General features: G+C 34.1%; 1 protein-coding gene across 16 annotated transcripts in view; it reads right to left on the minus strand.

Annotated features, from left to right (window-relative positions):
* BBX (BBX high mobility group box domain containing) overlaps nucleotides 1-16,993 on the minus strand; it is a 273,907-nt gene that overhangs the window by 125,541 nt on the left and 131,373 nt on the right. For 2 of the 16 annotated variants that reach the window (XM_050781987.1, XM_050781991.1), the window contains one exon: nucleotides 7,019-7,116. The exons of 12 other annotated variants lie outside the window; for them this stretch is intronic. The gene's annotated coding sequence lies outside the window, so the exon portion shown is untranslated. Of the gene's footprint in view, nucleotides 1-7,018; nucleotides 7,117-15,413; nucleotides 15,531-16,993 lie in introns of all 16 variants that reach the window. 2 more of the 16 variants (XM_050781984.1, XM_050781989.1) reach the window with 1 other exon arrangement.

The raw sequence follows: 16,993 nt of genomic DNA on the forward strand, positions 1-16,993 counted from the left end.
TCTCTCTGGTAATTCTATTTTCTAGCTTTTCTTTAACTTAAAATACAAATAATTCAAAAATAAAAAAATAAGACATTGGGGTATACTGTATAGTTCCATAAACAATAAGCTTTTAAAAATACTAATAGGCTAAAGAGATTAACCAAATCATTTGGAAATTTGTATGCACTTAAGAATAAGATTGTTAGCTTGTTAATACAGACATTTCTCAACTTACAAGTAAGTTAAAAATACCATTAGTGGAAAATGGTCTTTAATATATACCTAAGTTACTGAATATCATAGCCTAACATAGGTTAAATGTGCTTGAAAAACTTTTAGTATTCGATAAGTTACATAAGATATGCAACACTATTATAAAATAGACTTTGTGTTAGATGATTTTGCCCACTTGTAGGCTAATACAACTGTTCTGAGTGTGTAAGCTAAGAGTGTAGTGAGTGTATCAGGATGTAGCCCCATTTTAAGTCAAAGAGCATCTGTATTTGAAAAATAAATTCAACACTAAGAAATTTTTCACAGGATCAAGGTCAATGGTTCTTAGAACTTTAAAAGAACTTTGGAACCACACCAAAAATATAATCTCTATCTCTGCTATAAGCACAATGCCCTACCAAAGCAAAATACCAAAACTTATTTTCTAACTAGCAGGGGACCAATTTTCTATGCTTTCCATATTTTTATAAAATTAAGAATGTAAAATGGTTAGGAAAGCAAGTTTCCCGATGTTACTAATACAGGTTACCAATGTCATGCTATGTTTGAGAACATATCAGGATGTTCTAGAAATGTTTCCTATGATGAGTGGGCAGTATGTCAAAATGACTGGTTAAAATTTTTTCACTTTAAGATTATTTTAAAGTATATGTGAATTCATATATTCATGAACAACCAACCTTCAGAGAAAAAAATAAAACCCTTTCTGTTCCAATTATACCCGCTAGTCAAGAATGCTTCAGGATAACGCTAAACACAATTACAAGATGCCATCTAGTGGATGTTTTTATAAAATTTCTCTGCTTGCTTACATTTCAATCTTGATGAAATGATCTTTTAAAAAGCTATTCTGCATGAAAAAACAGCTATCCCTTACACCACTTCCTCACCAATTACTGGTCTGAGCTGGTGGACAACAACATATTTTAAACACACACAACTCTGACTGGTAATAGTGATTTTAAATCTCAAGTTGAATATCTGCCACTACCACAAAGAATAAGGAACAGCCCAATTATCTCCTAAGTGGTCCAGGACCTATAATGGTTGCACAACACAAGTTAGAAAGGAGATTCAATTTAACATGTTTTTATCATTCACTTCAGATGATGATGATAAAAGATTAGCATCATTATATCAGGACAGTAATTACTGTTACTGCTGCCCTACACTATATGAAAATAAACTTACTGGTTCTAAATAAGCTATGTCTGATATTTCGAAATCAGTGTAGTGTTTCCAGCAAAGCCGTGAAAGCGGTACCACGTCCCTACATGTACACAGCTGTAAAGGCTCTTTTTACTATCAGTGTGGCAGTAACACAAGTTATGATCAATTAAAATGGTATTAATGAAACCAACTGATGTAGCATAAATACATAAGGCAAGATGGAAGACTGATACTCAACCAAATATTTATTTATAGTATTAGACTTTGATAATTCAGATACAATTTATAATTAAACTTAATCAGATGAAATTCATATCTATCTAAATTACCTTAATTATAGACTCATTGTTTTGTTTTGATCTTTGGAAGCAGATTCTACAATTTTTTTTAAAAAAATTCTAATTTTCTAGATATTTTCAGATTCCTACATTGTAAAACAGAACTTATCAATTTATTTGTAGGGCATCCTACTGTCTGATAATAAGTTTTTATTTTAAAAAGTTTTCTGTAGCCTGTCATAACTGGCTCCCCTAGGAAAATTCTCCATTTGTCACTGCTATTTCTGGTGTCATATTTAATTTATAGGATAATTTGTTTAAAGAGCTACTCTTCTAAAAATGAAACCCTTCAACACAGACTTGATGGGGACCGCAAATCCAGCCCTTGGAGATCATCTTGTCCCCCAATTTACAGATGTCAAAAAAAAAAAAAAAAAGACCCACAGGGGTTAAAGTTTAGCTCAAGTTCACCAAACCAATTAGTGGCAGAGTTAAGGTTAGGTCTCTTGACCACAAAATCAGAACTCTTTCCGCTATATCATACTGCCTTTTTCTTCTTCCCCAAAGAGTAACAGAATGTCTCCTTTAAAAGCTTCTTAAGGTACGGTAGTGTCATTTTGATCTAAAAGGTCCATGAGGGAACTGCTGCCTAAGTGTATCAGACGCAAACGACGGTATTAAAACTGAGTTCCTCCATGATCATCAGAGAAGAGAGGGGCAAAGCAGCTTCTGTAGAGCAATCCAGATCAGTGGTTTTGACAAGGGGACTGAGAGACAACAGAACAGACTCATCAGTTATTGAAGTGAGAATCTGTGCTGTTTACTAAGAGGGCACAAGGAGCTGCTTCTGCTTCCCATCAGCACAGTCCTTAAGCTGGCTGAGGCTGAGGGAGCAGCATTTCCTCCGCAGGTGCTCAAAATACGATGGCCAATAAACAGAAGTTCACAAACTAACCCTCAGGATTTGAGAAGAAAAGCTCTGATTTCCCTCAAAACTGCCATCTTTTGCCTCTCATCATCTCACAGAGTAAGGATAGATACACTATACATTATTTTAGCTCTGAACCCATTCCAGTCTCCAGGGTCTGAAACTTTAATCTGGATCTTCCTATCAGATTAATGGCAGTTGACACCATTTAACTTTTATGGTATAGTTAAAATGTCCTTTCTGTTATTCTTCTGCGACTTACTTCTTACTATTCATAATCATATTCTGACATGATAAATGCACACATAAGTGGAAGTCTGAAAACCTGGACTCTGTAAGCAGGAACATGTCTTGGCTAAATCACCTAACCTCTCAATATCAGGTTCCCTCTTTCGTATCTGGAGATGGCTGGCCCCTACACTCTAAATTACTCTAAGCCTGTTATTTCTTAAAAACACTCTGCAACAAATTCAACACAATAGAACTTACCAGGCCTTGCCCTAACACTACCTCTTAGCAAAGGCTTTAACAGAAGTCTGAGGAGTGTAGTGATAGGACCAAATCTAAAAGGAGTTCTTTGTAAGATCACATGTGAATTGCTTTTGAGAAAGTCTCTTTAGACGTCTTACTTTGGCTCCTCTTCTATACAAACTGCTGTGGGAGCCTAAGAAAAGCAGCTTTCAAACGTGCAAGTACACAGATTTGGTACTGCTGCCGCCAGGCTGCAACCACTGCCAGGGGAAAGAAGTGAGTCAAAGCAATTCAACGCATCGCACGCCTCAATGTCTTCCCTTCACTTGGCAATGATACACTGGGATCAGTCATCCAGCTAAACGTCCAGAGTCCCAAAGTCATTACTAGTGCAAGGGTTTCTAGTCTAAAACTTCCAAGGTGATATAAAAGTTTAAAATCAATACAAAGGAGGTCTTTTTATGTTACTGCTAAACGCTAGGAATAATCTGTCAAAAATTAGAAGGGTAGTAAGACAATGACTTAGGAATTCTACAATGTGTGTGTTAGAACCTTCAGACACACCTTTCTGGCTCGAAGGCGTTATGGTACTTATTAAAAGAATCGAGAAGAATCAAAAGGCAGTTTTTAGTATTAGTTACATAGTCAGAATTTCCAAAGATATTTACAAGTGTGTTTTTCAGGCTCCTTTGACATGTATTTCTAATTTTTAAGGGACTATAGATGACTTACACATTCTTTTCCCTTGAAAAATGTATCATCAAAAGTATTATTAATGGTTTGGGTCAAATTATATCATATATAAGTTTGGATGCATTTTTTTTTTCTAAAGAGAGTGATTAACTTTACATTTTGTGGCCATACCACTCTGTAAAGAACAGTTCACGTCTGTCCACCAATATAAATAAAATACTTGAAGACTGTCACAAGGACGTGTTGTCAAACTGCTCTATGTGTGTTTTACATGAAACAGGACTTCCAAATGTAGAAAAGGTATGTGTTTAAACATGAAGAAATGTATTTCTAACAAGTGGGCTTCTTCATTTTAAAAACAGTTCTACGGGTAGTATTTTATGGTAATTTTCAAGAGTTTACAGTAGTCAAATGTTATCCAGAATAAGAGAAATTTCTAAGAAAAAATTTGAAATGGGTCCTACTATAATAATTATCTGGTTGTCTCTAATAAGCAGCAATTTATAAAACAGAAAACTTTATTGTAAGGAGGCATACTTTTAATCAGTATTATTTTCATTCTTTGAGAGTCTAGGAATGTTTATCTTTGTCTATGCCCTGAATTTTTCAGGGGAACTATACAACTGTTAAAAAGGAAACAAATAATATGATTCCTGTGAAGGTTTTTTGGGGTAGGCAACAGGTACAGAAGCCGAAATGCTGGGTTTAATCTACATTAAAAAATGTAGATTAAAGCTTTCTTAAAAACAGATTTTAAATGGCTATTAGAAATTGTTGAGCCTTTATTAATATAATAGGAAAACTCACTACCATACCCCAAGAAAAACTCTTTGCCCTAATCAAACAAATCTAATTGTCATTACATCCCATATACGGTTTTGCAACTCCTGAAACCATTTCTACTACAAGGAACGTTTTCTCTGACACTTGATCTCTTTTCTTTATTATCAAAAGTCTGTTATCGTGAAACTCTTGTTAATAACTCTTATTAACTTCATCTAACTTGATTTAGGAATAATCTTCTACTCATTTTGAACTCCTACTTTACTTCATTCAAAATCACAAAATTATGGAAGTCAGAACATACTTCAGAGATTATCCAACTTAACTCCCTTACTGAAAGACAAGAAAATTCAGGACAAAATTAAGAAATTTTCTCAAGGTCCTGGAACTTGTTCAAGATGAAAGAGCTGGGGCCAGTACCAAGTCATTCATGGGGTTAATTTTTCATTTTCATTTATCACTGAGAAAGACTAACAATTCTAAAGCCAACCAAAGTTTATTTAATTTTTAAAAAAGTAAATCGTGACACTCTTCACAAAGGATAAAAATTTTACTTCATTAAAATTTACTTCATTAAAATGACCAACAGTCATTCCACATTCAAAGTAAATGTAGTGAGCACCCACGGCTATGCCAGCCCTTTAAAAACAAAAGGCAAAAGAATATACGAGAACTAAATACTTATTCTAAGATCCTGATATTTCAGCACACTGTACTCCAATGGACTCCACTATTTAATAAAAATATACCCTAGTTTGATACTCTTCCTCTATTCTGGTTGCTTTCTTTTACCATTCCTTCCTTCAGCTTCTAAATAATTCATACCTTATACTTATTAGGAGATGTTATCTTGAAGAACTGGCAATAGTACAACACAGCTTCAAAAATACACACTTTCTACCTCAACTACAAAATGTTTCCAACATAGGTTCTTTTCACAAAATGCCACATTCAACTTATGCTTGAACACTGCAGTCATATTATTCTAGATCCCCTTTAACTCAAAATATCACTTTGTATCACAGGGTTATAAAATAGCCAGGACCTTTCTCCTAATAGGTCAAATCCTCTCAATACTTACTTTGTAGATTGTGATTTGAAGATAAGAACACTTTTTCTCAAATAACCTGCACTAAGAGTTATATAATTAACATAGTTATTTTACACTTGGGGAGCTAAGGTGAAGAGATACTTAAGGTCTCATACAAGTGACTCTAAGACATTTGCTCTAATTCTCAATTTAACAGTCCAGACATAAGATTATGCCTCATTAGAAAGTTATCAAACAGAAGATATCCTTTTCTAATTTGTCTCCAAGTTTCAAATAAAATACACTACATGTGGATATCAAAACTTCTAAAATTCATTTTATCACTGGTTAAAATTTGGTGTTTAGGACTTTTCTAAACCATGTTGATCTTTCTGTAACTGTCTGAGATAAAGAATCACAAGTAGAGACTTTGAAGATGTAAGATTTTTCAAAAAGGATCTGAGAAAACAGAATCCTAAAACTAGCCTGCATTCGTGTGGTCATTATTCTTGCAGCACGCTAATCCATTATGAATATTTAGTTAAGTCAGAGACTCATCAACACTCTTTTGCTCCCTACATATTTACAGCAACAGTCTCTCAAGGAGGCAATGAGTCTGCAGTGTATATGGGTCTAATAAAATGTGTGAATTGTTTTATTCTGCTGCGCTCAATTTTACAATTCTGAAAAGTCTTTTTGAGATATATTTCTCCATATGTTTCTGGCCTTGTCCATATCATTCTTTGAATTGACTTTCTTCAGTGAATTAAAGCATTCACTTAGTTTCAACAAATAATACACATAAAATTATGATTTTTTTTTTCTCAGTTTGTGAATAACATTGAGATGTAGCCCTTGTTAAGTCAATCTTGAAATGAAGATTCAATGTTTTCCTCTGAGGATCAGAAAAATAATTCAAAAGAAATACTGAGCTCTATCACTTAAGCTCTCTTAATAGTCTCAGTGGTGTTTAGGCTTAAATCTCTACAAATTTTAAGATAAAAATACACTACATGTGGATTTCTGATCTTCAAGTTACAGACAGCAGCTCTTATTACAGCAGCCAAAATATAATCTGAATGCTTATTTTGATTTCTTTGCACTACCCAAAATCAAATAACTTTTGTTGGGCAACTGCAGACACTCGGCTGAGTCAATGAACATATTTAAGACAGCTGCTTCTTGTTTGTGAACCCAAAACTATTTTTACTGAAGGAGGCGCAGGTTGTACAATGAAAAAAAAATCAGAATCCTCCAAAAAAGTTTTTAAAAATGCTCAACAGAAAGGATCCATTTAACATGTTTAACGATGAAACAGCAATCTGATCTATGTAAATCTCAGAACACAACTAACAGATATTCCTCAACTAGCCACATTTAAAAAAAATTGTTTTTAGAAAAAAGCGGCAAATTATAAAAAGCTAACATCAATTAAAAACAAACACCAACCTCTCAGAATGTCTTGTGCAGGGAGTGCAGAGGTGGAGATGTTGTTGGTGTTGGTAGTGGGCAATTAATTGGGTGTCAGTACCTACTTCTTCAAACATCTGTAAAATAATTATTATTCATTAAAGTGATCCTCTCGTTAAAAAATAAGCTTCCCTCTAGTATTTGTTATTAATCCAGTCAAGTGTATTAAACATTTTTATATTTGTAATACAAATATGAAACTAAAAAGTTTTCTAGCTGTCAATGAATAAAGTAACCTAAACTCTTCTTTTCTAAATATTCCTGTTTATTCTATACTTTTTATTCTTTTTAAATTTTTTATTTTATTTTTTAATTGACATATAACAGCTATACATATTTAGGGTGTTGCTATTTCAATACATATGGGGTATAGTAATCAGATCAGGGTAATTATCGCATATCCATCATCTTAAACGTTTATCACTTCTCCCTGTTGGGAACACTCAATATCTTCCTTGTAGCTATTTGAAACTATATATTATTGTTAACTACAGTTATTCTACAGTAGTATAACACTAGAACTTATTCCTGCTATTTCGCTGTAATTTTATATCCTTTAACAAATCTCATTTTTATTCTTGAATATTAAGACATTAGTTTCATTTCTTAATATACTAAAATTACTATTTGGTAGAAAATGTATTCTCTTACTGTATGTTTTAAGGTGATATATTAAAAATGTATTAGTGATCTCTTTTATTAACTGACATTTTCTCTGAATTTAAAGTGCATTTCCTCAAATGCTGTGAATAAGAAATAGTTAAATCTAATTAGCTAAGTCTAATACATAACATCTGATTCAAACTCCGGTATACTAATATACACGAAAGAATAGATATAAAAATATGTACGAATATAACCCTAATTGGGATCCATTTCATAATTTCTAGTAAAGTAATATTTTGGAAATAAGAACTAAAAAGTTTATCTGTTTTCCATTTCCATGCTCATGAAATCAGAGCAGGGGTGTTAAAAGGTTTGGTGACTTGGCAGTCAGGCCTGGCTATGACTTTTGACTACTAGTAGTTATCTAACCTAAGGACCTCTGTTCATTAATCTGTAAAAGTAGACTAGGGCCTACTTCACAGGATAGTTACAACAGAAACAGACAATAAATGTGAAAAATCCCTTTTAGAGTACCTCATATATGCTGCCTTGTATACATACTGTTAAAAATGCACATTTCCTTCCCTCTTCAAATCCTTTGGCACCACTTCAACCCAAGAGATAACTATAGCAGTTCCTAAGTGATAATTTCCATTCAAACTAATCTGTACCAGATTTACTTAGAATCATGCTTTGAGGTTTTCACTCCGTGAAATCAAACCCTTCAGTGGCCCTTTATGGTCTACTCCTAGAATTTAATTCCTTAGTTTGGTATTCTGCATCTTTTTTGTGCCCCTTCCCACTTCACTCCCCACCCACATATTCAAAACCTGGCCTCAAACTTCCTTTGCCTTTTACTATATTCCAGAAGATTTACTCAAGGCCCAGCTCCCTGCAATGGAGTGCTTTTTTGCCTCTTATCATTTGTCCAGAGATCCCTTATTTAAAACGGCCCTTCTCTCTTCCTCTTGATGCAAGTCAAATATGATCCTAAGCAAAATAACATCTTCTTCCTCTAGATTCTTAACTTTCTACAGCATGAGCCATAAACTGCCTTGTGACACTATTCTATTATTATCTCAAATGATAATTTTAAATCTGTGACTCAGCCTCTTATTGTACCTCTACTTCAGAAACATTCACATCACCATCATCATCATCATCATCGCTAGCCTCTTAATTATAGGCAAGGAGTCTTAAAGTTCCCATTGAAGACCGTAGATTTAAATCTGTGAAGTTAACATCCTCCATGGTTCATCCTTAACTTTAACCTCTGAATGTGGGAGGGGGATGGGAAAAAGTAGGTGTCTCCCTTATTTGTCTTTGAAGTTGCCATAATAGCATAAATCAAGAAAAAGGAGAACACAGTCCCATCATGATTTTGTCAACCATAGTAAGTACAAAAAATAAGAGCCAGAACCTTTGCGTGAAAACTGTCTTGGAAGCCTTTTAAATGCAAATAATTTCAAACAAATCAACAAAAGTCTCCGGCACATTTTTTAAAGATTGAAAGAAAAGGAAACGTACTCAAATAAATCCTTGATTAAGCTCCAATGAGTGCAGAAGAAAGGCTGTCTCCATGAGCTTTAATTTTGAAGGAACAGCTGACTGGATGACTCCATTCAGTGAAAATCAGACCCACTCCTGCCTTGGCACTGAGCTCTATTAGTTCTCTGACTCAGAGTTCCAGAGCACGAACTTTCCTAGGTCCAGAGTGGTTCTTAGCAGGTAGCTGGTTACTAAGGGATGAAAACACAAGCCCCATGTTTACTGGGCAGCTCCGGGCTCATAGAAATAACACTGCCATCAACCTGATTATAACAAACACACATCTATATGTGCTGTGTAGGGGTTAAGTAACAGGAAATAACTATAAATGGATGAAAACGGCAGCCAAGACTCCTCTAAGCTCAAAACAGACCTTAACATAAGTGCAATAATGTCATCATTCAAATGAGACACAGTGCTTGGCTAGCACAAGAAAAAGGAGTAGTGTCCACTGGCTAAGCACAAAAGAAGCTCACAGATTCTGAGTAAGATTTGCTGGGAGAAAACAGTTTGGCACGTGCATAGAAGAAGAAAACCATATTTAGAAATCTTCAACAACATAATATGTAGGTGAGCTTCCTAGAAGGGTCCCAATTCCTCAAAATAAGTATTAATATTAAAGTGCAGCTGCTCTACTTTCTGTTCCATTGTTTTTACAGAAACAATCAGCGATTTATTTTTCAGATTTAATAAAACCTAGTCAGGCTTTTGGAAATGTATATTTTTATAGCTAAGATAAATAAATGGTAATACACTAGAAAACATTCAAGAAAACAGATTCATTGCTCCCTTCTTTTTCATCAAAATTACAGATCCATTTAAATATTTTACTTTTTAAATTTCAAATACAAACTACAAGACAAAATGAATATTGTTATTCAAGCAAGACCTAAATCTGAATGAAACTATTCAAAACTATTTTAATAAAATACTTTCTAATAATATAGATAAATCTATTTTTAGAATGCTTCCTTGAATAATTACATAAACCTCAACATTGAGCTTACTTTTATATTTATTACCAACTTTACTGTATAATAGACATGCTATAAGAGTAAAATATATGTAGTTCAAAATTTATTCTTAATTTAGCATTTATAAAACCTTTTCCAAATTAAGCCCATCCAATGCAGAATCTATTATAAATGCATTTCCTAGCATCCTCAGAAAGAAAATTTTATATCACATATTTATAAACTTTTCTACTGTATTGAAGGATGGTCCAACTTATTTTACTAATAATAGTTTATTTTTAATATTCATTGCAACTTAAATCATTAGAGAATATATGGCTTTCAGAAGACAAGACATTAAATCAAAATGAGAATACTAAATGAGTGTGGTAGGTTTTATGAAGCACTTTCAAGCCTGTCTAAATTAATAAAATACTAAGTGAATTAATACTACAAAAGAAACTTTTATCACTGATAATATAAAATATTAATGTGAATACTTAACAGGTCAAGACTTTTACATTAATCAAAGACACATTATAATAATAGTTAGAATGAACATTCTCCAATCAGTAAAGTTTTCATGTGAGGTAATTTCTCCCATTTTTTCCCTGATAAGCATAACAGAATGTTTCTCTCCTTGAATTCCTGAGGAACAAAAAGTAATCTGTTCTTCTTGAGATAGGGTGGTATTAACTGCTTCTCCGAACAGAACATTTGGTATAATACGTTTCCTTAAGAGTTTTGTCAAGTAAGCAGTTAGTTAGGAGGGGTGAATTCTCACAGATAGTCTGGTTTCTTGTGCCTCATGGCTGGATAGCCCAGTGAATCTTGGGTGTTTTATGTGTTTGGAGGCTGGGGGTAGCAGGTTAACAGCTAGGCTTTCAATAACAAATAATTTGACATTTTAAAAACTCACAATTTTTAAGCTTCCAAATTTGAATCAGAATTCAGTTAGTGTTATTAAAAATAAATCCTTCACTAAAAAAGTTTCCCCCTTTTTCCTTCTTTTTTAGTTGTAAAAGTTTTCTCCTGCTTTCTCATCTTACACTAAAAGTTGCAAGACTTAAATGGAATCTTCAAAACCAGATCTATAACATCATGAGAGAAACATGTCCACTGGCTAAGCACAACAGAAATGTACACAGTTTGTATTGCTGAATAAAGGTCAGGAAGAGTCTATACTTGACCTTGGTTAAAGACCAAATACAAAGCTCACCAGTCACCCGCTCACCCTCAGGAGTGATTGGGCCATGGTTACAATCTACAGAGAATTCAAAGGAAGCTGGTTCCCCTTCCCACTGTAGCATGATTTCTGGCATCTTTTGCCTTTGGTGCAGAGTTCAAAAGTACTCAAGATGAATCCAGGGCCAGTAACACATTGACGAAATATTAGTCATGTGAGAATCTGGAGTCAAATAACTCCTTGAAAGTGGTTTAGCGATTCCCTGCGATAGTAATGGAAAGACTACATGAAGGTAGCAAGGAAAGAAGTCAGGCTCTCACTCACCATTCACCTGGAGTTGAGGCGTCCCAAGCAGAGGAACCACAACAGAAAGGAAAAAACAACTTGCCTTCAGCACCAGATACAGACAGACTCACTGACTTCAAGGAAAAGCCCAACAGAAAGAACCAATACTGACTCAAAGATGGTAACCAGAGTGTGAGAAAAGACATGGGGTTATGCTGTATAGCAAATAACAAAGGTTAGGATGAGTTGCCCTGGGCATGGCTGTAGGGTTGAGGGAAAAGAAGAAGGAGCAAGGCTGCAGAAATCAAGCATTAGCATTGAACAATGCCTGGGTTGCCTGATAAATGAAATCGGGAAGCCAAAGGCATTTTTTATACTAGAACAAATCAACCCTAAAGAACAAAGAGAGGAAGAGAAGTTCAATGTATGCCCCCATTTGCTGGGTTATGAGACAATAACTGGCAGGTTGCTGTGACACAGTTATGGGCCTAAAGCCCAGTAAGGCAGATAGATTCAGACCCTGGTAGTGGTGCCCAGACAAATAGTGACAAAGTGTTTTTCATTTCAATTAGAAGATAGAATACAAAATTGTGGTGTCAAAAGGAATCTTACAGATCACTGGTCTAACACTCTAATTTTTCAAAAAAAAGTAAAGTAAAGCTCAAGAAGAAATGACTGGCTATGGTTTAACAAAGCTACTTACTAGCAAAACTATTTACAGTACTCATGATTTTGGCCTAGTGCTTTTAGGGAAATTATTGTAGCTAAGCAGGGGAAAGGCATTTCAGTGCTGACTGCATTTACATCTTTCCTTTCTACATTCAATAAATATCCATTGAATAAGTACCAGGAAATAGGATAGATCCTGGTATATTTCCTGGGAAACTGCAGAAGATATGTGTAGTAGTGACAGCAAGCTTGACAAAAGACAAAATATTGAGATTAGTCAACTAAAATTCTAAAACACGAAGTACCCGTTACAAGATTAGGAGGAATTTTTGGTATTAAAATTGGAACAGTGTGTACAAATATCAGATACCAAAAGAATCATTGGCTAACGAAAACAAAAGAGGGTGAATGACAGAAAAGGGGACGTGAGTTATTTACTCAAGTTTTTGGAACTGTTGCAATACAGAACAAAACATGGGTTGATCAAGGCTCTGCAGCTTGCAAATAGTCCTCCGTGGGTCACTCTTTCTCTATCTGAACAAGAATTAGGGGGAAAAGAAAAGAAATGTACATTCTCTGCAAAAACTGTTTCTTAGAAGTCAGAAAAAGTTGACAGTTTTCATTTATCGCAAGAGAACATTTATTCTTATGATAAGGTTTTCTGGAGGCAAAACATTTAGTAAGCACACAGATCCAGCTATTTCAGGATGTCTAGATTTAAATGAGTTTGAGAAAAGGTATGAGTGACAATTTGGGAAACAGAAAAATAAAAGCAGCTTCCACAAAGAGTAAAACTAACTTTTAAAAAATGAGGGTCATCAGGGTTTTTGTTAAAATGTTTACAGGCAAACTCAAAAATCTTTTCCATTTTTAAACTTCTGCTTGGATATAGTCATATTCATGCAAAGTATCATTCATAAAGATATGGTGAATATATCAAACAAAAATCTAGTAATTTTAAAGAACTATAGAAGCCAGAGAGAGAGAATACTTACATTCTGTTAGTAGGAGTATAAAATGTAATAAGTTCTATGGAAATCCACGTGGCATTATCTTGTGGAATTTCAGGTTTGGCGTACCCTATCACCTAACAGTTCAGCTCCTGAACATATATCCTGAAGAAATAATATGTACATAAAGAGGGCATATACAGGACTCAACAACTTTTCCTCTGCTGCTTTATTTCTAATGACAAAAAGAAAAAAGAAAAGAAAAGGAAAGAAAAGAAAAAAGAAAAGAAAAGAAAGACAGCTTAAATAGCCATTAAAAGAAAGTAAATAAATTGCAGTATTTTCATACAATAAAAGATTATACATATATGATGATAAATGAATTACAAAGACAAGCAGGAATGAGTCATAAATATGATGTTGAGCAGGAAAAATAGTTGTTGCAGAAGAAAACATGTAGTATTATTTATATAAAATTTTAAAACAAGCAAAATTTAATGTAGGGGGTACATAAGTATGAGAAAAATGACAAAGAAAAACACAGAAGTAATAAACTCAACATTAAGGATTGTGGTGAGGGGGTAAAGAGAGGCAATGGAATCTGGGTGGGGCACACAGTGGGCTACAAAGAAACTGGTAATGTTCTATTCTCAAACTAGTGGTAGGTTCTCAGTTATTCGTGTTAATGCTATTCTTTGTGCCTTACCTACATAGTATAAGTATTTTTGTGTAGGGTAGCAAAAAGAAATTATCATAGTTTAGATTCATCCTGATTCTAAAGATATGACTGCAGAATTATAAACACAGATAATGGTAGAGAAGGTAGCATAATAGGGTGCTGACTATAGCCACAAACTTATTTCTCAAGTTAATAAATTTTTTTGTTTAAAGGCACATATTCAGCTTGCACACCATAGGGACATACAGAGAGTCTAATTCACCATTTCTAATATGTAATTCAGTATTGTGACATTATACCTGTTATCATTGTGAAACTCAGTTTTCTAATATGTTTTATTAGAAGGTATAAAGGGGTCATTAATATCCATGCACAATAAATATTCTTGTATCTATAGCATTTTCTGTATATACAAACATTCTTGTATAGATAGCATTCTTACTTTTAAAAAGTTCTCAGAAATAACATTATATTTACTTAACAAACTATTTTAAAGGTATTTTTAAGTATTCGCAAGTAGCAAGTACCTAGCATGTACTCAGGACTCCGTAAAATTATCTCTTAATTCACATCACTCTTTGAGGTGAATATTTCCAGCGTTAGTTTACACATGTGGAAATTGAGATTCAGCACTGTGAAGTAGACTGCCCAACGTTTAAAAGCTAGCATAGTTGGGATTCAAATGATATCCAACTCTGATACCCAAATGTGAAAACCACGCATCTACTAGGTAGGGCTGTCTAAAACTACAACAGCGAAAATAAATTTCTAATGCAAAAAACAAAACAAAACAAAAAACCCAGACTTGTTCTATTTCAGCTTATTATTTCAGTTTATGTTATTTAGAATGCATCCCTGAATCATGTTCTAATGGTCTGTATCAATTTTATGTCATAGTACTTCTTTATTACTTCATATAATCACAATTTACACTTAAACCCTATAAATTCTAAAACTGGCAGCGGATCCCAATTATGTTTATGGAAAGTCTCAACTTGGCTGTACTTCTTTTCATAACTGGAATTTCTCTAAGACTGGAAGTAAAGTTAGCTGTTGGTAGGCTGAAACTTAGCACTTTCATTTCATTATCCCCCACTGTCAGGGATTCACTCATAGGGAAGCAAAAAGGCTTGCCAAGCCCCACAGAAATTACTCACTTCCACTCTCTTTTTCCTCATCTCTCTTCCAAATGTACTTCAAAACCTAATTTTAAACTCATGCAGGAAATCTGATTAATATCACTTGGCTTTCTCTACTCCATTAACCCTAGGACCCGTCAGCACACATAAAACACAATTCGTTTATATGATTATTTGTCAGCTTTTTAATTTGTCATTGTTGTTTTCATTTGCATGTTTGTCTAGCCTGCAAGAACCACTGACAAGAGTTTACAAATTTATTTCTTCTGTCCTGTGTCCTAACAAATTCTTCTTCCTCAAAAGGACCACTGACTATGCTGCGTGAACAGTAGTCACTTAACAAATGCTGAATGACTTACTACAGTGGAACAATTCGCCTCTGGTATTTCTCAATATCCCAGTGAATCCTCCACATCTATAACATGCTGGAGATGATACCAGGTACTGCTAGAGGCTTGGGGTCTTCCTGAGGGTGCCTGGGACAAGAAAAACACAGAGAGAGACCAGAGACAGTCAGGAGAAACACAGAGAGAGGAAACATGGAAATAAACAGAGGACAGAAATAAAGAGCTGAGAGGAGCAAAAGAGTCAGAAGTTAACGGAGAGATTAAGCAGCCAGAGAAATCAGACAGGAGGAAGTTGGCAATCTGAACTTGGATTTTGGTTTTGAAACCACATTTTTGGTACTATTTACTCATGTAATATGTGCCCTCATGTTACTAAATCTGTGATACAGTCAACCATTTTGAAGTTATTGCCATGGTTTTTCTGAGCTTGTAACTTTACCCATTAAAATTCATCTTCACAGGGTTTCATCTTTGGAGATACATCTACACACACAATCCTCCAAACAACCCAGCTGTAAATAAGGAAGTATTTTTTCCAGTTTAGAAAATGAAGGTCAGAGAGGTAATGTGACTTGCCCAAGACACAAGCAAATAAATGATAATCGAGGCCCCCAAATTTTCTGATTCCAAAATCCACTGCTTTTTCTGATATCCTATGTAGTCCCTAGTAGAATATTATAGAAATCCAAACTGGTTTTGTAAAATAAAATTCAAATAAACATAATAAAGGACAAAATTTTTCTACTTTATGGGACATTGAATTACTCAGGCTACTCATTAGGGTATTTTTAAGATATACCAGAAAAAAATAAATCTGAATAAAAATATCGGAATGATAAAAAATTTAGAACAGAAATGAACTTAAGTGAACAGTCACTTGACAAAAATTTTTTAAAAGGGCTAGAGTTAGTTTATTTGCTTCTACAACTTTGTAATTTCAGTCTTAATGATTCAACACATTTCAGCTGACTGGAAAGATAAAGCAATGTTCTGCATTTCAATGAATTCTTAGAGCTAAGTACTAGTAAAGAACTGGTGCTCAAAACTACTTGTTCTCTCTTACAATGTCTCACCTAAAGTCTACACTGCAATCCAATTTCAGGGTACTTCATAGGGTAGAAATTATGAAATGTATTGCTCTTTGTATGCATGAGTATTTTCTTTTGAGGGGCACTTACACTCTTCTAAATAATCATGCCCTTTTAGTAACATTCAATTGAATTGCCAGAAAAGCTCCTTTGATAAAAGTATAAGCAGGTTATTGGATTTTACAGCAAAATAAGGCAATAAGAACACAAAGAAATTTCTATTCAACTGTGTATCAATATATTTTCCATCATGTTCAGCATTTTTTAAACCAGAAATTTTCAAATAAGGCCTAAAGTATAGTACTGTTCTGCCCTCTAGTGACTGGCTAGGTTTTGTGAGCTACATGCAATTTTTTTAATGCTTTTTGCACAATACTTACAATTAAAAAAAAAATTACATGATGGCTTCTTTTTCATCATTTAAGAAGTGAACAAAAAGTACTGGTCAACTTTTAGGATATGAGTGGTATGAACACAATGCAGGAAAGATACTAAAGTTGAATA

This window comes from Macaca thibetana, chromosome 2, assembly GCF_024542745.1.
Source record: "Macaca thibetana thibetana isolate TM-01 chromosome 2, ASM2454274v1, whole genome shotgun sequence".
Classification (NCBI taxonomy): domain Eukaryota; kingdom Metazoa; phylum Chordata; class Mammalia; order Primates; family Cercopithecidae; genus Macaca; species Macaca thibetana.